General features: G+C 37.8%; 1 pseudogene; it reads right to left on the bottom strand.

Moving 5' to 3' along the window:
* Positions 1-7,893: 7,893 nt before the first annotated feature.
* The window catches only part of LOC140699154 (cortactin-binding protein 2-like), a 53,251-nt pseudogene continuing 44,117 nt past the window's right edge, over positions 7,894-17,027 (bottom strand).

Raw genomic sequence — 17,027 nt, 5'->3', positions numbered from 1 at the left:
TGCTCCATACAGCTCCAAGAAAGGCATACAAAGCATGATGTAATATTTTACTTTTCTCTTTGGAGTTCAAAAGGGTTGGAACAATGCTTACATTGACTCAGGAAGAGAGAAAACCCTTACGAAGGAAGCCAGGTCAGCACAACCAGCTGGCATTTTGTTTATTTTCTTAGCATTTAAAAAAAAAATAAAACTTTTTCTTGGCTCTGCTTCTGACCTTACCTTTTATAGTGCATTTCATTTTCAAAGGGCTTGCTTCTTTTCCTTGTATTTGAACACACATCCTATTTGTTGGAAGAACTTCCATTAAATTACCGTGTCAGCTCCCATCACACTCTCTTTTCATGGCTCTTGCTGTCTAGGTTATAAGAACCCGTGGCAAGCATGAGAGGCCCCAAAGGAATGTGTGTTGGATCTTCTTGAAATGCGTTGCACAGATCTGGTGAGGTCTTTGCCTCCAGGAAGCAGCAGGAAGAAGGTAGGTTGGCCTGTGCTCAGTCTTTCTTAGTGGATGGGTTTTTCTTAAGAACAGCCACATGAAGTAGTGGTGCCTCAGGGACTGACTGATACCAAGGTGAGGGGTTGGCAGAGTGTTATTAATAAATGTGAAATATGCAACTTCCCCAAAGATACTTCTTGGATGGAATTTAGCATGTAATTTCAACCTGGTGCTGTTCAGTGCTTCCTCTTAGAGTCCAGGAAGTTGCCTCCTTTTCTCCCTCTGGACAAATGTGTTATTACTTTCAAGCTTTTTTGCTTTGAAGACAAAAATAATAAAATCAGCTCTGCCAACTACCTTATTTCAGTGGCCAGTTTTCCTTCCTCTAATGAGCAGTGCTGGCCAGTGTGACTGAATCACTGCATGTGGGCAGCATGACTCAAGTATGTGTCAGACAGTCAGCCGTCCTGGGCAGGCTCTCCCTCTTTGGAGTGCAGCTCTAGGTGGACAATGACACCTCTTCAGACTTGCTTTAGTTGGAGAAAAGCTCAGAGAGAATAAAGAACCTACCCTTTTCCTTGAAATTAAGGATTATTGAGCTTTGCTAATGTGGCATGGAAAGGTGAAAGAGTGAAACCCCCAAGCTCTACACTAGGGGACTTGTTAAATAGTGTTATGCATGCTGAGGAAATCCTCACTTTGGACTTAGCGTGGAAATTAAGATTGTTTTACGCAATGAGTGTAGGCCAAGTAAGCATCATTCCTTACATAATGCTGCTGCTTAATGATTGTGTACCTGTGAGGTGTGTTACATGTGATGTACATTTGGTTTTCCTAGAGGTTGTCTCAGGATATACTCATATGACTCAACTCCTTCTGTGTTCTTGGCTTTTCTGTCAGTGGAAGTAATGATAATGTGTGTTTGCTCACCTCACCAGCTTTTAAACTGAACACTGATTCCCTGGCATGGGGAAACACTTCTCATTTCTTCAGCAAAATATCCAACAGGCCAAGCTAGTTTGTAGTCAGTTTCTCACCTTGAAAAATCTTGTATTTTATATAATCTCCAACACTTAAAATGGAGGAATGTCTAGATCACTATCAAATTCTTTTCATATCTTTTTTAATACTGATACCATTGGATCTTTTGATGAATAGCATTAAAAAAAAAGAGGGATGGTGTATTAGAAGTTTCCTGGGAATGCTAAAACAAAGTAACATAATCTGGGTAGGTTAAAACAGTGGAAACTTATTTTCTCACAGTTCTGGAAGTTCTAGAAGCCCAAAGTCAAGGCGTCCTGGCAGGGCCATGCTTTCTTTGAAGGCTCTAGGGGAGGATCCTTCCTTGCTTCTTCCTAGCTTCTCCAAGGTGCCAGCAATCCTTGGTGTTCCTTGGCTTGTAAATTCATCACTCCAATCTCTGCCTCCATTATCACACAGCATTCTCCCTCCATATCTTTGTGTGCTGGAATTTCCCTCTTATCAGGCCTCTAAAGCCCACACTCATCCTCAACTTAATGGGATCACATCTGCCATGACCCTATTTCCAAATAAGATCACACTCAAGTTCAAGTGGACATATGGTTTTGGTAGATACTAATCAGCTTAGTACAGGTAGTCTTGAGAATATTCTTCTAAATATTCTAAATCCTTTAACCTAAATGTGGTTCAAACAAATACACTACAGAAATAATCACCATCACATCCCAAGCTCCATTAATGGCACACTTGTATTCATTTAACAAATAGTTACCAAGAGTCCATCAGACACCAGGGACAGTGATGGGCACTAGGGAAGACAGTAATGAACCAGAGAGATGAGGTCCCTGTTTCCAAGGAGCTTACTTTCTAGTTGGGGGAGAGATACATAGTATAATTCATTTGTACTCACAGGCAGCATTTATTGAGAACTGACCATGTGCTGGTCACTGAGGATGAGGAAAAGGAAGAAAGAGCAGAGTCCATGCCCTCATGGAACTTACTTTCTACTGGTAGAGGGACAATGCATAAATAGGTAAATGAGTAAACAAAATAATTTTAGCTGGTGATAATACTATGAAGAAAGTAACAGGGCAGAGCAGTACAGGGTACTCTTTTGATCTGAGCCCTGAAGGAAGCCAGGGTATGAGAATTGTGACTGTCTCCATTCAGTGTTCTAGTAGGGGGAACAGGAGGTAAAGGCAAGTTCCTGGCACCTTGAGGAAGAGCTGAAGGCCAGTGTGGCCTCTGGGAGCCAAGCAGGACGGAACAGAAAGAAATGGATTGAGCAGTAGCCTGGGGCTCAGGTAGAGCCCAGTAAACCACCATGAGATACTATCACTCTAAATGCTCTGGCAAGCAGTCTAAAGGTTGTGAGCAGAGAGAGGAATTTGGATTTACTTGGATTTGATTAGGAACCCCTTTGGCCATTCAGTGTGTAATGGGTAGAAAAGGGATCATATTTGGTTGCAGGGGAGGCAGGGACCTTGACCACAGAGCCATTGGGATTCAGACAATGAAAAGGGCTGTGAAGTAATCTTGGCATGAAGGAGAGGAAGGGTATGAAGAAAGGTAATTACATTGGATGGCTAGGAGCCAGGGAAGGCCTCCCTGAGGACGTGGCATTTTAGTGCATACATGAGTGACTGGAAGTGACTAGATTTCTCAAGATCTTGAGAGAACAGAAATTGGAAAGTTCTAAGTCTGCTGTTTTAAAGGCAAGAAGAAACAGCTGGAACCTAGGTGATTCCAGCCTAGAAAGCCAGCAGATGCACCGTGAGGATTGAGGAAAAAAACCAGAGCAGCCCCAGGTCCACCCCCGGGAGTCTTGTGTTTGTTCCCTGAGCCTCCTCAGAGTCCCAGAAGGAACATGAGGCTCTGCAGCTGCCTACCAGGAAGAGAGTATTTCACCTTGGCCCTGGAGTCACTGTCTGTGGCCCACAGGCTTCTGTTGTATTGTAAGGGACAACATTCCTCAGTGTAAGAGAAGTGGCTGCTTTCTGAGATGCATTCATTTAGAGGATCTCCTTCTGCAAAGCATTACAACTAATTGTTCTCAAAAGCCTGTGCCTTTTCACACAGCAAAACCATTTCCAGGAATCTGCCCTACAGAAACAAAATTACCAATACTTAAATACGGTATATGTATGAAAATTTTACTGTGCCATAGGTTATAATAGCAGAAACAACATTAAATAAACTGAAACAATCTCCTTCATTGTTTTCTCAATGACTGATTTTTCAATTAAAAGAAAACATTTGGGCTGACTATGCATTCTAACTTTATTCTTCTAGTTTTCCTGATTGATATTGTCATAGACAGTTTTGTCAAAAGTAAATTGAAATGTAGCAAAATTTGGATCAGCCTTGCACTAGATACAAAAAAAAAACTGTTAAAGCATAAATGAAAACAAATGAAGGTGCATTGTGGCTTCTCAGTGTGGTTCAGTGTATAATGGCCCACTTTGGCAGATAAATGGCCAATGTTTCACAAAATTGTCTATTTTCTCAGTGAAGGGAGATATCTCTTTTCTGCACATGGCTTATGAGTTACAAATTTGTTCTGATTGCTGGTAAATTGTGGACTAGATGATTAAAAGAACATTTGAATGATAATGCTTTCCTGTATGCAACTCAAGAAACTAAATGGGAAGAAAATATACCCATGACTCAAACCCCAAGTTTCTTTTAAGGAAAAAGAAGTCAAATCTTACTGTTAATTTTTGGTCAAAACAGCAGGAGATAAAATACAGAATTTAATATGAGGGAAAAAAAAACTAAAGGAATTTGAATAAAGCCTATCAGTAGGAAAATGGATGAATAAATTATGGCACATCTATAATATGGATGTCTATGCAGCCATTAAAAAGAAAGTGTAGGGTCTGTATTTGCAGACTCAAAAAATTATGTATTGTGGATATTTTTCTATATTAAAAAATGTGATATGTTTTTATTGGATTATATTCAGTTTACACTCTTGTGTCAATTTCTAGTGTACAGCACAATGCTTTAGTCATATAGGAACATGCATATATTCATTTTCATATTCTTTTTCACCATAAGTTACTATAAGATATTGAATATAGTCCCTGTGCTATATAGTAGAATATTGTTTATTTTATATATAGTAGTTAGTATCTGCAAATATCAAAATCCCAATTTATCCCTTCCCACTCCCTTAGCCCTTTGGTAACCTTAAGTTTGTTTTCTATGTCTATGAGTGCTTGTTTTGTAAATAAGTTCATTTGTCTTTTTTCTTTTTTTAGATTCCGTGTATAAGTGATATCATATGGTATTTTTCTTTCTCTTTCTGGCTTCACTTAGAATGAACTTCTCCAGGTCCATCCATGTTGCCACAAATGGCATTATTTTAGTCTTTCTTATGGCTGAGTAGTATTTCATTGTATGAATATACCACAGCTTCTTTAATCCAGTTGTCTGTTGATGGACATTTAGATTGTTTCCATGTCTTGGCTATTGTAAATAGAGCTGTTGTGAACATTGGGGTGCATATATTTTTTGAATTAAGATTCCCTCTGGATATTTGCCCTGGAGTGGGATTGCTAGATCGCATGGTAAGTCTATTTTTAGTCTTTTGAGGAATCGCCATACTGTTTTCCATAACAGCTGCACCAAACTGCATTCCTATCAGCAGTGTAGGAAGGTTTCCTTTTATTCACAGCCTCTCCAGCATTTATCATTTGTGGACTTTCGAATGATGGCCATTCTGACTGGTGTGAGGTGATACCATTGCAGTTTTGACTTGCATTTCTCTGGTAATTAGTGATATTGAGCTTTTTTTTTTCATGTGCCTATTGGCCATTTGTGTGTCTTCATTGGAGAATTGTTTGTTTATGTCTTCTGCCCATTTTTGGACTGAGTTGGGTTTTTTTGTTTATTTATTTTGTTATTAAGGTGTATGAATCGTTTATATATTCTGGAAATTAAGCCCTTGTCAGCCTCATCTTTTGCAAATATTTTCTCCCATTCCATAGGTTGTCTTCTTGTTTTGCTTATGGTTTGCTTTGTTATGCAAAGCTTGTAAGTTTAATTTGGTCCCATTTGTTTACTTTTGCTTTTATTTCTATTGCTTGGGTAGCCTGCCCTAGGAGAACATTGCTGAGGTTTATGTCAGATAATGTTGAGCCTATGTTTTCTTCTAAGAGGTTCATAGTGTCATTTTGTGTTGGTATAAAAACAGACATTGGATCATGGAACAAAATAGAAAGCCCAGAAATAAACCCACAAAGTTTTGATCAATTAACCTTTGACAAAGGAGTCAAGAACATACAATGGAGTAAAGACAATCTCTTCAGCAAATGGTTTTGGGAAAGCTGGACAGCTGCATGTAAGTCAGTGAAGTTAGAACACTCCCCTACACCATACACAAAAAGACTCAAAATGGCTTAAAGACGTAAACATCTTGGCTTTTGATTTTTATACAGATGGGTCAGTCATTTGAGGTTTCAAAGCAACATGTCTCTAATTTAGGACAGGCTATTTCTCAGTTTGGATGTGAATGACAGGTAATCTGGGAAGGTGGATATTTTTCACGATCCAAAGGAGGCTATTCACATGGAGTTCAGTATAAATTGTGCCCCTGAAGCATAAGTCTGTTGATGTCTCTTGAAAGACACCATACTAGTCAGTTTCTACAATATATAGGTTGGCTATTCCCAAGAGGAAATGTGACTTGATTTGAAATTAAAAAGCAGACATTCAACCTCATATCTACCACAAAGTACTATATGCTTCCATGAATCTGGGCCACCCTTTTGAAAAATCTGAAGTGGATATGAAGTACATCTGTCAAAGAAGACATGAGAAGGAACACAATAATTTTTATTTATTTAAAATATTTATTGAAGTACAGTCAATTATAATGTGTCAATTTCTGGTGTACAGCACAATGTCCCAGTCATGTATATACACATATGTATTTATTTTCATATTTTTTTCATTAAAGGTTATTAGAAGATACTGAATATAGTTCCCTGTGGTATATAGAAGAAAGTTTTTAAAAAAATCTATGTGTATATAGTGGTTAACATTTGTAAATCTCCAACTCCCAAATTTATCCCTTCCCATCCCCTTTCCTTAGTAACCATTAGATTGTTTACTATGTCTGTGAGTCTGTTTCTATTTTGTAGATGAGTTCATAGTGTCCTTTTTTTTTTTTAAATTACACATATGAGTGATATTGTATTTTCTCAGGAGGACGCCAAATCCAAACGGGTATTACTTCGCCCTGTGCTGGTAGGCTCGGAGAAAAATAGGTAACCTTGGGGAACAGAACGTGTCCAGTGGGCAAAGGAAAAACGGGAGGCAGCTGGCCTAACACCCACATCAAACACGCATTTAAACAACTCCATGTTTCTTTTTAAGAGCCCAGTAAGTATCAAAGGACCAATTTTTTAAGGTCCCTTTTAACACAAAGCTCTCCAGGGCTTATCTTACTTTCAGTACTATTTTTTTTATGGACAGTGCCTTACTGTGGCAACCCAATATGGTCATGTCACAGAAACAGGTACAAAACTGTCTCCCTTAGATGCTAGTCAACAGCAGCCAGTTACTAGCAGTGAAAACTTTTTATACAGGTAAGTGACTGGGCCAGGAGATTGTTCCACAAGGAATCCTAAAGCAGAGTCCTGGAGGCTTAAGAAAAGTATTCTGAACCACAGCTCAGGGGAGCTCCTGAACAAAGTGTTCTCCAGCCAGAATTTCAGTAGAGACCCCAGGTCACTTCCTTAGTCATCCTTGCATACCTGCTCTCCAAGTTATATTTTACTGTGCTTTTAAACTGCTCCCAACTGGGAAAAAGAAAAGCAGACACTCTAGAGAGTGAGCCAGGGAGGACGTGCTCTTCTTTACAGATGGTCAAGTTACATATTTCTTACACGGGACTGCAGCCTCATCACTATTCCACCCCAACACACACACAGCCCCACAGTTTCACGTGTAATTCATCAAGACTGAAACCTAATAAAGCAGTGAGAGGGCAGGGGCAGGGGAGCTGAGGAGGAGGAATAATTCAGTGGTCTCACCACGCTCACTTGAGAATCTGCTCTCTGCGCTCCCCACAGGGCGGTGTCAGTCGCCATCAGAGGGGACGAGAACAGGATGTGAACCAGAAGTAACATGGCTTGGTGAGCAAATCACACATCATTAAATGCCTCTTGCAAAAGATGCATCCTCACAAAATCACTGCTGGGTAAGGAGCAGTTTTATTGTTTCCCTTCACCAGGAGGATCAGGCTGGGCCATTTCATCTCTTGGCATTTATTAACCAATCTTTTATTTCAAGAGGTTAATGAACTCCGTTGGAATCTGGGCTCCTCTATTTGACATTCTGATTGGTTTTTAAAGGAAAGACTCTGAAACATCATGCATGATACAGCAAGTTAAAGAAAACCAGAAGTGAGACCGTGTATAGAAGACCTTTAGTTTATCACTCAGCCCTTTGCTGTAAATTAACTCCAATTTTCCAAAATAGTTCTCAGATGAAAATCAGTGTTCCCTTTTAAAGTAGAACAAAGAAGACAGAAGTTACATTAGTTCTAGTTTTGGTATAAAATAATAAAGCCAAATGGAAAAGACACCCAAAATTTTGGAATCAAGTTTTTAGGCATCAAATATAAGGGGAGGGGATAATGCTGTTTCTATATGATTCTTTCAAGCTATTAGCTCAACAGTAATCTTTCTAACCTTGGTTACCTAATGAACACTTTTACCTTTCTCCTATTTATTTCCCAGCTATGGTTTAAAAGTAACCTGGTGATGTACATTGACAGATTTGTGAAGTCACTTCCACAACAATCCTTCTTTGTCCTGTTCTGGAGGGAAAGGGGCCTTTACCTTTTGTGACACTGGCATTCTTGAATTATTAACAATTGCTTACAATGCAGGATTGTTTCCTGAACTATCAAACCTCCTTAAATCATCGCTGGAATCTGCAATCTGGAAAATACACAATTTATCAAGTTGTGCTTTTGCAGTTACACTGTGACATATTCAAGGTGAGACAAAGTCACTGTGGAAGGCCCACACCAGAAATGTGATCCTTCTCTTCTCTGTCAGAAATTCTACAGAACAGACCCTTAAGTCCTATACTGTATACGTGCAGACTTCATGGGAAACTAACAGCAAATGCATGAGAAACAGTCTCTAAGAAAAAAGATAACCACATGAGCCTTTATTTTTTTTAAAGTCACTTGGCAACAAAAGAATATAAAATTTGCAAGACTTTGATTGTCACCTTATTTTTCCAATGACTAAGTATTTCAGCTCATTTCCAGCAAGGTTAAATAAGGTAGTCAATTCTACTCTGTCCTAGAGACCATAACTGTCCAAGTATAATAGGGGAGTCTCTCAGTGGAACCTGCACAAGTTATGACTACCTTCCTTCTCTCTTTGAAGTAAAAGACATTTCTCAAGGAAGTTTGGTCAGTGTTGCTGCAGATATCAGAGTGCCAGAACAGGCTGAGCTTGATGCTATAATAATGCTTTCTTTGAGACTGAGTCATTGATGTACATATTTGGATCTCAAATTTCACAGCTTAAAGACTGACTAAACAAATTACACAGGCCACCCATTTTTCTTACTTGTTAAGGAGAGTTGTTGCTCTATCCAGAACACAAGTCTGCTGTAATGTTCTCTTACAGAAAGATGACTTAACGGGCCAAAGTTAGGAATGTAGAAAGAAGTAGGATGTGTTAGTGTAACTTGTGGTAAGACAATTAACATACACAATTTTTAACTTCATGGTTTTCTGACTAGCTGTGCTAAATGACTAGCTGTGCTAAATAGGGCTCTCGTATTCTATGAATTGTATGTTGGAAGGAAACGCTTTTCTAAGCAAGGTAAGGGATGTTTTGATTTGGAGCATTAACTATAAGGAATTTCTATCAGGGAGTGAGTGTTATGATGCGGCTCCAAGAAGTCTCTGTGCTGCTGGGTGGAGCCACTCAGTGCCTTCCCTGATGTCTCCTGCTTACCTTGCTTATATCAGATTCAGATTTGCAGGAACACATGCTCTGAACCTTCACAAGGTCTGCTTCATCATCTGAACCCAGAGAGAGTCTTTGATCCAAATTCAACATCAATGATATATTATTCTCTAAAGACCTACCACAAAGTTCAGAAGAGTTTTTCAAACTAAGAGCAACAGCCCGATTCTCAATATGGAACCTAGACACCACATCTTTTTTAGGGGATTTGGTGGAGGGTAGGAAAATGATTTTAATATCCTTTAAAGGCATTCATAAATGTCATTTTAGTCAACAACCCACTCCCATTGGATTTTGATAACTCCCACTCAAAATTCTCTGTAGGATAAAATATTACACAAAGAAATCAATGTTGTCTTATAACATTCCAGTCTCCATACTCTTCCCTTTTCTTCTGTCTCCAAAGCTAAGGCATTGAACACTCTGCTATATGGTGTAGGGGGCAGTGGGATAGTGGAGAAAGTATGAATCTACCACTTATTAGCACTATGGCCCTGGGTCAGATTTTCTTTTTGGAAAACACTTCAGCTCCTGAGCTCCCTTATCTGGAACAAATTCCTTATACTACATCATAGTATTAGCACAAAAAATTATATAGGTTCCTTGAATATAGCAGATCTAACAGTGGGCCTGGTAGAAACAAGCACATGAAACTTTCCTTTACCTCCCTTCAACGTCTCCCCCTTCTGTAATTCTGTAAACCAGGCCACAGGATTTTAAATGTTATCTGCCAAGTGAGAGGGCACACAGTTTATTCAGCTACACTGGGGACCTATTTACAAATATTCTATAATAAATAATTCTTTATTTCAGCTTACAAATTTGGAGCTACACTCAATTCCCTAGGAGCAACATAAGAGAATAAGTCATGCTATGTTTCTGTAATTCTATCATTTAAAAAAAATGGTAACATTTAAAAGCCTGTTTAAAAGTTCACAAATAGGATTTACCCTAACTTTGCAAAAGCATTAAGAATAATTATCAAATTTGATATAAAATGAATCCAATGATATTTCTAACCTTTTAACAAACTAATAGCAAAATAGGCTATTATTAAGTTATATTAAGCTTAAGGAAGTTTTTTCTTTAGATTTCATTCATTCATTAGATTTCAGTTTAATACTAGCATTTGAATGACCTCTATGCTTTTTAAGAAATTGTATTAACAGCATAGCTGTTGCACAAACTAATAAGAATGTGTATTGTTTGTTATGAGTTAAATCTGCAAGGTAAACTTACTTTTTGTTTTGACAGAGAAGCATTCCTGTTACAATTCAGCTGCAATATTATTCTTGATACCTGTTTAAAGAAAAATTGTAAGCATTTTAAAAGAATGTCCCTGTGCATCTTGAACTTTATTTATAAGAGAGAGTATTGTAATTTTTTGCTGAAGTATAGTCAGTGTATAATGTTGTATTAATTTCTCAGTACAGAGAAACTATTTTTGGATTAAATCCATCTCTTAAGACACTATGGAAAGGTCAGAGAATGACTACCTCATGTATATTTATAACTAAAGTCAGTACAACTCACACCTCCTGAAGATGAATTCGGGATTCCTGAACTCTGCTTTTATCAGTGGACCCTATTCTCACTGGTCCGTTCCCCATGCCCTTAGGCCTTTGTTCTCAAAGTACCTAAAAAGGAGTTAATACCTGCCCTTTGATGATGGTAATGTCCCTTTCTCTACTTTTGTTTGCCTTCTAACACTACTGACTATAGGTTAAGCAGAGTTTCTGATGTGTGGGCCCCATGATGTATTACAGTGCAGGTGGCATTAATAGTGTACAAATTTAACTTTGTTTTCTGTAAAATGCAAAGAAATTCAAAGTAGAAACAGTATACAAAAAGTCACACCATTAAGAAGTACTGCATATCATACCAATATTTCAAACTGCAGATTTCAATCCATTAAAAAAAAAAAAAGAAACAGGATAGGAAATATCAGACTGTATTGCCTTCAGTAAACATACCAATTTGTAATAGTTATGGGTACATGCAAATGCATATCTATCCGTGTGTAACTAGTCATGCTTTCAATTATTTCTCACTGTGGGTTGCAGTCAAAGTATGAGAAACCCTCAGCCATTTCCAAACCAAAATGTCTGTTTCTGTAATACAGCCTACATTTTGTAAGTTCATGAAAACATTTGCTTCTGAGTGAATTCTGAAGTTGTATGAATGTTTATCTATTATACAATTTTGAAATCCCAGTCTATCCCTTCCCACCCCCCGCCCCCTTGGCACAACATTGTAAAATGATTATAAACCAATAAAAAATGTTAAAAAATTAGGCAGGAAAAATAAATAAATAAATAAGAAAAAAGAAAAGAAATTGTATGAATGCTGCTAACACAGGTTATCTCTAAACAATGATTCTGAAATCTCCTGACTAAAGGCAGACCATCAGAAAATCTCTGTACTTGTTTCCTCATCCCTACTTCTGTCATTATTATCAGAAAGCACTAAATAGCAGTTTTGCCCTAATTCCAGATAAGTGCACAGGCTTGGGCCCTGCCCTCCAGAAGCCTGTGACCTACACATTTGTGCTTTAGGTCAGCAAAGAAAGAGGCTGTGTCTTTATCAAATTTCATGAGCTTCCACCGTGGTCTGCAGGGAATGCAAAAGGGTTCCTATTTTGGTATTTTTTTAAACAATGATTTAAAAAACAAAAACAAAATTCAACCCAAACCTTGTTGTAATGATTTTATATCAAATGTAATTGTTGGAAAGATTACTATGATGAAAAATACCTAGAGGCATGTCCACCTTGGTTCTTAACCAAACAGTGGTTTATTCACCGCAACACTGGACAATGAATTTTATAAATCTCTGTGTTGAAGTCAGTGTAAACCTATAGTTGCACACAATATTATTCATCTTTCAAGTGAGTTTTCATACTTCAAAGAATATCTGATATATCCAATAGTTCTAAAACTAATTACTGAACATATAAATGAATTTAAAATCATTTATAATTATTTACTGTTTAATATTGTGCATGATAGTCTGCCAAGATAGACTCATTTCCATAATATAAGTTCATATTCATTTAATGGGTTCTGTTTGTCAACTTTAAAGTATATACAGACAATGCTTATTGTTTAGGTAATTACTTAGCTCAGGAAAGAGGCTGATGTTGAACCCTCAAGAAATTCTCACACACTTGGAACTGCCACAGTGAAGAGTCTGCATGGTGTCCAGGTACGACTGCCATGGGCTATTCCACATGCTGCAGGATTAAAGGGGAACAGATGGAAGAAAACAGCATTGGACTTGCAAGATACAAAAACATGGATTACAGAACCATGGGGTTGTCGAAGGGATTTGGAGCAGGTAGCCATGGGTTTCTGAGCCTCAGTTTTGACATCTGTAATCAGAGGTGACAATCCTCATCATAGAGTTCTTTTGAATACTACCAAGGGATAGAGAGGTAGAGGGTATAATTCTCGCTACAGAAATTCATGTAGGGGAGTCTCTTGCGGGACTGGAGTGTAATGACTTTATTCCATGAGTCAAACTTCATTATTTCTAACTTTAGGAAGTAATGGCAAGCTTTGGGGATCAGAATGTATCCTATTATAAATATATAATGCTTATTTTACAATGAGAGTTTTTTCCCAGTTACTGTCTATTTAATCATTTTTAAAAAGTGGTCACAATTTATCATCACATATTTGGAGTAATTTCAAAAATCTGGCATGTATTGATATGGTTAAAAGCCATATTAAATTTTTATTAAAAATACAAGCTTAAATATGGAAATATACTAAAGCAACTTTTTCCTGCTTTAAGAAATATAAGATTTCAGACATCATATCCTTTTATTTTAGCAACCCCTCTGCTATAAAGTTGCCATAAAATTACATGAAATGTATTACTTCAGGAGCCCACTTGTACCCTGAAGACCTAAAATTAATTATGTATATTAGAAATCCTCAATGCATATGAGGTTGGAACATCATTCTTACTCAAAGATGATCTCCTTTAGGGAGGACATTTGTAATTTGTACAATTGTTGATTATCCTATTGTCAAAGCCAACCCCAGAGATAAATTATTCTTTGTTAGAATACAATCTTACACATTTCTTTTCTGTATATGATATCCAGTTATACACACAATCTGTTCACTGACTTACTAGAATGTCAACTATATGAGGGAAAGGATTTTTATCTCGTGTTTTCACTTCTGTGTTTCCAGTGCTTAGAGTAAATCCTGGGACAAGGTATATCCCATGTATGAGAAAGAAACATGTAAGAGACCCTAACATATTTCTAAATATTTAAGGTTGGCTTAGGGATGCTCTTTGGCATATTTCTTTCCTTTTATGGGTCAATTTTTTTACATACATATGTAATGGTGTGGCTCCTAAGAAAAATTAATCAAAACCAGATGATAATTAACAGAGTAGAGAAAAAATTAATTTCAGAATTCTGGTATAAAAGGTTATCTTTTCATGTAGGGTACTCTCAATATTTTTGAAATGTACCTACTCTATGTACTTTATTCCTTGAAAATATGCATTGACATACTCAGTTTTGTTTAGCTGAATGCATAATGATAAAAATAATAGCACATCTGCATTCAGAAACCACCTGTGGCTGCCCACATGTGTGTAGGTGACATGCCTGGCCCCCTTACCTTCCTCACTCAGGTCTGGCTTGTTCCAGGTGAATGAAGAGAAATGCCCAGACTTTTTGCAAGGACTGGTTCTCACCTTTCCCAGGCACCACCTTCTTTCTTTTGGCTACAACTGTTGTAACTTGAAACTATGGATAAAGGGACACTTCCTCCTTTGAAATCAGCTGTATGCTGGTCCAGCTCTGAAATGACACAAAGGAGAGTGGCGATAATGCGGTTTTATGGAGTCAAGCAAAATCCAAAATTTCCAGTTCCCAAAGAAATAGCCTCTTCAGAATCATGGGCCTGCTTAATATCCATGCAGAGGTTTTGTCAACGAGCAAACTTTACTTTGAAGTCGTATTTAAAGGTGAGCCAGTAATTAAAAAATAGATGAGTTCTAGAGCAATGTTGTGAGACAACCATTATGTCAAGATAATTTCTCTAGTTACACAGAGAAAAGAGAGATCCCTAAAACCAAATTCAAACAAGTCTTACATAAGTGTGTGGATTTCCTCTCCTCTCAGCATGAAACCACATACCTGCTCTCTGGAGGGAACAGCCATGCAGAACAGCTTTATTAAGCAAGATGCTGAGAGCAGCTCTCACCACAGCCTGCTGCCTTTGGCTAGGAATTTTGGTTGTGTGCCCAAGGCCTGGCTGTCTTTTCTCAGAGGTTCCTGACAATATTGCTTCTTGAACTCTGGGTGCAATGACAGCATTCCACAGCTTAGACATCCAACTTGTGAGAGAGGGGCAGGTTCATTGTTAAGACCAGACCTCTTGTGAATTACATTATGAGGGACAGGTTTGAAGACCATGAAACAAAACCTAAGTGTTTCTATATATATCCTATAATTCCCAGGTAGTTTGGGAATAAATGAAATTATCCAACACCAGAGTAGTTTGAGTTTGCCTTAAAAGTGCAATGTATTTCAAATGAAGCTGTTCACATGTCTCTCTCCTTTTTCTGTATAAGATCTTGGAGAGCAGGAATCAATGTTTGAGTGTTGAATAGATAAATGCCCAAATAAGTATTTACTGTAAGGGGGAAGTGGAAAGGAGAAAACTTTACACACTGAAGCAGTCTGGGGAAACGATTGCCTAAAAATCTGTGTCTAAACAGCTTAAACTTACTTGCCATTTTCCTTAGTAAGATACATAGATTGTATTTTAATATTTCTGCAATGGGGATTCATTTTATAATCACTGGCAAATAAAATCTGCCTACCCCAAGGTGGGTCTACATGTGGAGGGTTAGCCCTGTAGAAGGGATGCAGTCAATGAGCCATCACCTCAAGTGAACTCTTCACATTAATAGTTGTAGCTGTGGGACTTGAGCCCAAATTTGAAGCCCTCAATGCCAATTTAGATTCTTTCAAAAAAGATGACACTTTGTTGTAGCATTAAGAAAAAAAAAACAATTACCATTAAAGGCTGTAAATTAAAAAACTACTCCCAGAGTAGGAAACTTGTCAAAGCTTAGGTTATTGGCATAAGCCTTTCAAGACTGTTAAAACTATTATCCAGATAACAAGCATCTGTCTATGGTCAGCTTCTTTGTTCATGTCTAGTGATACATAATTCGGAAAAAAAAATACACAATTACTCTTAAAGTTGCTAAAGGGGTAAAGATGATAAGCTTTGGCAAAAATAAAAATCTCTTAATTCCCTTATAAGTTTCAGAGACAACTCTCCATAGCATTTCTGTACCTCCTGTGTCAGCTGTTGTCCTGGACTACATTTCCAAGGATGTTAGTACAGCAAACAGACTTAGAAAATACAGTGCCTCCTTCTGGAGCAGTGGGCAGATTTGTTTCCTCAGCAGGATAATGAAAATTTTTCCTTTCAGGACAAAAGGTACACAGATTCACCAGCATCTCCTGTTAGAAGACAGGGTGATTGCCACCCAAGCTTGAAGTTCCACAGCTTTGATACAAAGACAGCACCCACCTGGGCCACCAGGCATCACCCCAGGGGACCCGAGAAGCTTGGAGAACTGATGCACATATGAAACCTAGGCTGCAGCTGTGCTGTAAGTGATGAAGTGCTGGCTTCTGACCCAGCATCCCGAACCAGAGGCAGGTAAACCTGTCAGCTTACAAGGAGCATAAAATTCTCTGAGCGTCTACTCCTTGACAACAACTGCTCCAAACAGGAAAGGTGAAAACTGGCTCCTAAGAATCTTGAGACTCTGAAAAGGCTTAAATTTAATCATGATACTGACAAAGGAGTCATTATATGAATAAATGTATTTCTGCTTTTTAACAAGAAAATGCTATGTATTTTTTAATATAGCACTTCTTATTTTCCCCCAGTGAGCTATTACTAATTTGACAGTTTGTCTTACAAAAGAGAAGATATATTATTTGCAGCCCCTGCTTTCCAAAATGGATTTCTGCCCAGGATGCCAGAAAGCACAGAATCAAATCTAATAGCTAATCTCAGAACCCTTACTAAGTAAGCTGGATGGAGATAAATTTTTCCTCCTTTCAATTTTCTTCTGATTTTCTATCTCATTAACCTTATTGTATATATGTCTGTTCTCATAAACTGCTCCAAAAGAAAACCTAGTAAGTACGTAAGTCTCATTAATAAAGGAGGAAGCTCTTCACTTCATCAATAGAATGAAGTTGTGCCATTTTGTTTGGCCCTCTCTTCCTTCCTTCCTTCCTTCCTTCCTTCCTTCCTTCCTTCCTTTTCTTTCTTTCTTTCTTTCTTTCTTTCTTTCTTTCTTTCTTTCTTTCTTTCTTTCTTTCTTTCTTTCTTTCTTTCTTTCTTTCTTTCTTTCTTTCTTTCTTTCTTTCTTTCTTTCTTTCTTTCTTTCTTTCTTTCTTTCTTTCTTTTGTTATAGGATCCTTGACAGATTGTGTCATGTGGACCTTCCTCAGGAGACATTGCACAGCAAGTCACCCACAACTCAGATGAGAGTTTTGTAAACAAAGTGAAACTGCTATCAATCTAGTCTTAACAAAACAAAACAGT

The sequence above is a fragment of the Vicugna pacos genome, chromosome 11 (genome assembly GCF_048564905.1).
Source record: "Vicugna pacos chromosome 11, VicPac4, whole genome shotgun sequence".
In the NCBI taxonomy this organism is placed as follows: Eukaryota; Metazoa; Chordata; class Mammalia; order Artiodactyla; family Camelidae; genus Vicugna; species Vicugna pacos.
The sequence above is the reverse complement of the archived record's forward strand: the minus strand, read 5'-3'. Positions and strand labels throughout refer to the sequence as shown.